Genomic DNA, 5,180 nt, shown 5'->3' on the forward strand with positions numbered 1-5,180 from the left:
CAGCGATAGATTCATAGTGTTAAATCCTGGCTCTGTTCAAGACATGGAAAGTTCTGTAGTTGGCTGCAATGGGACCAAAATTTCATGCAGAGATTTTGAGCCATTATGGTTATTTATTCTAACCTGCGGTAGCCAAAAACAATAGGTTTGAGTGGGAAGGAACCACCTGTGCTTATCAATGGGGTGTTAGCTCCAAGTCCTGATGCTTGGGGTCTGTGCCCTCCCACGAATGTCTGTATGTGGCAAAAAGGGAAAAGTGGTTAGCCCACTCCAGCTGCTGGGGTAAGTATTCAGGAGACACCTTAGCTGCCATCTTCCCCTCTCCACAAAGGGGGACAGAAGTGGGACCCTGCTATTTTCTTTGGGAGCCAGGAGATGTAGGTTCTGTTCCCTCGTGCGACACTGATCAGCTCTATGACTTTGTTCAAGTCTTTTTTTCCTTCCCACCTATATAGATGGGAGGATTTTAGGGGAAGGGACAGTCTCTTACTATATGTCTGTGCAGGACCAGCACAACAGGGTCCTTATTTTTCTTAGTGGCCTCTAAGTGCTACTGAATTACAATAATAATAATGAATAATAATAATAATCCCTGGTCGAGAATGCTTGGGAACTCGACGTCAGAATAGTCATTTAATTTGGTATTGGGCATCCAAATCGCCTAGCTGGCTTTGAAGAGCTCAGAAGATCACATAAGACAGGAATTATTTTTAGAGCTGATCAAAAAATGCTCAAACATAATCATGTTATGTTCATTTCTGGTTTGACATGGAGCCATTTTTCATTGTGTCTCTGAAAATGCTTGTGCTCTATTTAATCACACATGGTCTCGACATTTGTCTTAGTTTTTATTTTCATTTTCCAAAAAGCCAGTTTTCATTTAGGAAAAAAAATTGAGAATCATCTCACTAAAAGTAACTTGTGGAGAAATGTCAGAACAATGTGACAATTCTCATGAACAATTTCAGTAAAAAAAAGGCCAGTGATTTGCCTTGGCTAATTTTCGAAGGTGTTAGTACTAAAATAAAAATAATACTCACTGGATTTTTAAAGCAACTTTGTCTAGCTCAAGATTTCCATGGAGTCAGGCACCTAGGCCCAGATTTTTAAAGATATTCAAAATTAAAGGTGCTAGTCACATAGATGAATGAAATCCACTAGGTACCTATCTACATCTTTAATATCCAAAATCTTTAAAAATATGGCCCTGGTGCTAATTATCACTTGATGGAATTGTGTGCCACTAATGCCAATCTATATTTAGGTGCCTAAAACTTTTGAAACCTGGTCCATTATTGTTTTTATTAATATAGTATTACTCAGTACTGACCAGTCTATTTATTGTATATTCTTTTAGTCCATCCTGTACAAAGCCATCATACTGTGTGACATGCAGTCACATTTCCAACACCTCTTCTCTCTCCAGATTGAATAACAACAGTGCAAGCCTCCAGCATGCACTGGAGAAACCAAAGCATGTGACCGATTCATTCTGTGGTTTCCCTGCATCCTGGAGCTGCAGCCTGCTCTTCTTGGTATTCCTTCTGGCCTATGCACTGACTGTGATAGAGAAAATGTGATATCATGTAATCTGGGCCAACGTCTCACTCCACAAGCCAATGTACTCTTTCTGGGGAATCTCTCTTTCCTGGAGATCTGGTACTCTCAGTCACGGTGCCAAATGTTATTGAGCTTTGTAACAAAAAGGAAAGGATCTCCTTTGTTGGGTGCATGGCCCTCTACTTCTTCCTGGCCTTGGCCTGCACTGAATGTGTCCTCTGGCGTAATGGCCTATGACCGCTATGTGGCCATCTGCAACCACTGCACTATTCAACCATCATGAGCCAACCTCTCTATCCTCCTGGTGGCTGGTCCTGGCTGAGTGGCTTTCTCATCTCCATGTGGAAGGTCCTCTTATCTCGCGTCTGACCTGCTGTGGGGTTAACATCATCAACCACTTCTTCTGTGATGTGTCACCACTGCTCAACCTGGCCTGCACTGACACGTCACTGGCAGCACTTGTGGACTTCCTGCTGGCCCTGCTCATTCTCCTGGGGCCTCTCTCCATTACTGTGGCCTCTTACATCTGCATCATCTCTACAGCTGTGCGCATCCCCTTAGCCAAGGGGCGTCACAAGGCCTTTTCTACATGTGCCTCCCACTTGATGGTGGTCACCATCTTCTATGCCTCCTCCCTCTTCATCTATGACAGACCTCGAGCCATAAGTTCCTTTGACTCCAACAAGCTGGTGTCCATCATTTACACAGTTCTGACACCCCTCCTCAACCCAGTCATCTGTTGCCTGAGGAAGAAGGAGTTCAAGGATACCCTGAGGAAAACGGTGCATGGCAGAAAAGTCTTCTTCTAGATATTTTGTGTGAGACTTTTCAAGATGGCCTAAGGGATTCCCATTCTTTAACTCACTAATATCTGGTGGCAATGAGTTCCACAGGTCAGAATGATTTTTATCCACTAAACTTAGATCAGACTACGTGAATTCCTTTTAACGGGCCTATTATATCATTCTTGAGGGCTAGGATGGTCTGGGATTTCAAAGAGGGGATAAGGTAATTAGGTGTCTAATGCCCATTCTTTAACTCAGTACCAGTTCAGATAAATTTAACCTGCACTGAAATATTGTGGTTTGTTGAACTGAACTGAAATTATTTGTTTCATGGCTGGTGGGCCAGATTTTTAAAGGTGACTAATGATATTTTCAAAATCCATTGAAATTAGTGTGAATCCGGCACATAGATGCTTTTGAAATTTTCATTAGTTATCTTAATACCTTTAAAATACTTGCCTTTTGACATGAAACACCATCTACCTCAGGTCTAGCGGTGCCTCAGGGTAGTTGTAGTCTGGGTCTTTCAGTCATAATTCTTCTCTATGGGCCAGGCTTCTCGGCTGAATTACATCTCCAGACCAGTGGGACGCTTCATAGCAGTCACGTGACTGTGTTGCATCATGGGGGATGTAATCCAGTTACCAGGCCTGGCTCTAGGCACGAGCAAAACAAGCAATTGCTTGGGGCAGCACATTTCCAGGGGGCAGCATTTTGGCCATCCTTTTTTTCTTTCTTTTACTCACTTCCTCCCCTCTCACAACCCTGGAGAAGCGGAGCCAAAGAGCAGCTGGGGATCCAGCATGGGAGCTGAGACCCCACGGGACCCTGGGAGCTGTAGTTCCTTGCTTAGCTACCTGCCTATAGAGCCATCCTTGGACCAAGGAAAGAACTACATTTCTCAGCAATCCCTTGGTATGAGTAGCTTGACATGGAAGGCGAGGGGGAGGGAGTGATGTAGCTGATCATGCGCCCTTGCTGTGAGGTCGAAGGACTGTGAATGGGAAGTGTAACCAAAGAGGTAGCGGCCTTGCCCAGATATCCCTTCAGAAGACTCCCAGACTGGATTAGGGATACTGGATGACCTCCCTTGGAGCCCAAAGAAGGAATTGGGTGGATAAATGGACAGTGCCCTCTCTATCTGAGCGTAGCAAGGGAGGTATGTCCGATCCATAGAATTTAAATGAAAATAAGAGGAGAGGCTCTGGACCTGGTCAGCTTTAGATACAGTACCAGGCACGTAGGAGGATTTCCACTTCTGAGCCATGGAACGAAGAATGACTTTCCTTTCAGTATGGCTAATATTCGAAAGGAATCTAGCACTGCCTTCAGATTTGAACACTTCAAAATTCAGGGCTCAGCTCAGTTGGGCAGTTTATTCATTTCTCCCAATCAAATTACGTCCACTGTATTTTGCTGTTGAAAAAGTAGGATAAAATTGGCAAGAATGCTTCCAGTGGTTATTAGGATGGGATTGCTTTTTCAACAGCTATTGTTTTTTTTTTAATTTGTTTTAAAAGGACAGTGACGTGCATGCAAATCCCATGAACACAGAGTGAACAAAGAATAATAAAGCCTCAACTTTCCTCATTATGTAGGACAGTCTTAAATATGCATCAAATCCTCCGTCACAAAGCTGAAATTGTTCACTTACTGCAATTCTCTAACCATATGGAACCAATCCTGTTGTGTTCTGTGCACATCCAAAATTCCTGCTGAAGACTGCCTGGGAGTGAGTTACCAGTGACCTGGACAGCGGAGGGTGCAGACTGGGGGGAGGCAGGCTGGGTGGCGGTGGGAGAGGCGGCGTGGGAAAGAGGAAGCCACGTGGCAGGAGTGTGGGTGTAGGAGAGCCAGGGCTGGGGGCAGGGGGCAGGCAGCCAGGGCTGGGCGGGGGGCAGCCAAAAAATTTTTTTGCTTGGGCAGCAAAAACTGAGCTGGCCCTCCAGTCACGAAGCATGAAGAGACGGTCGAGCTGTAGTTTATGTCAAACTAACCAAGATCATTCCAAACTGATTTTTTTTCTACATTTTCAGACAAAAAATATAATTCAACCCTGCTCAAGCAGATAATCCAACTAATACCCGCCAGGGCTTGTCAGCTGTTTAAAAACCTCTAAGAAGAGATTCCACCACTCTCTAGGTAACCATTCCAGTGCTTCCACCCTCCTAGTGAAAAGTTTTCCTAATATCCAACCTAAACCCCCTCATGGCTTGAGACCATTATTCTCGTTCTGTCATCTGGTACCATAGAACAGTCTAGATCCATCTCTTTGGACCCCTTTCAGGTAGTGAAAGCAGCTATCAATCCCTTCATTCTTTCTCTTCTGCAGACGACATCCAGTTCCTCAGCTCTCCTCATAAGTCTGTGCTCTACACTATCATTTTTTGCCCGCTACCATCACTTTTCCACATATTTTGCATTGTTGGCCTAAACGACACAGTCCCAGATGAGGCCTCACAATGTCGAACAGAGGGAATGATCACAATCCTCAATTGCTGGCAATGCCTGGTTATAAGAACCAAAATGAGTTAGCCTTCTGACACAAGGCTCTGTTGACTCATATGCAGCTTCTCGTCCACTGCAACACCTATTCCTTTTCTGAGAAATGTGGCTAGCCATTCGATCCTAGTTCTGGTAGCATGCATGGTTCTTCCGTCCTAAGTGCAGGACTCTGCCTTGTCCTTGTTGACTCTATCAGGTTTTTGCCAATCTCTAATTTATCTAGGCCTCTGTATCCTATCCCTACATCAGCAATCTACCATCCTCCAGTTTAGTGTCATCTGCAAACTTGCTGAGAGTGCAGTCGTGCATCTCCAGTCTTGCTGAAGATAT

General features: G+C 44.5%; 1 pseudogene; it reads left to right on the forward strand.

Moving 5' to 3' along the window:
* Positions 1–229: 229 nt before the first annotated feature.
* LOC116831008 (olfactory receptor 6B9-like) lies at positions 230–2,369 on the forward strand (annotated as a pseudogene).
* The last annotated feature ends 2,811 nt before the right edge of the window (positions 2,370–5,180 follow it).

Source organism: Chelonoidis abingdonii, chromosome 14, assembly GCF_003597395.2.
Source record: "Chelonoidis abingdonii isolate Lonesome George chromosome 14, CheloAbing_2.0, whole genome shotgun sequence".
Classification (NCBI taxonomy): Eukaryota; Metazoa; Chordata; order Testudines; family Testudinidae; genus Chelonoidis; species Chelonoidis abingdonii.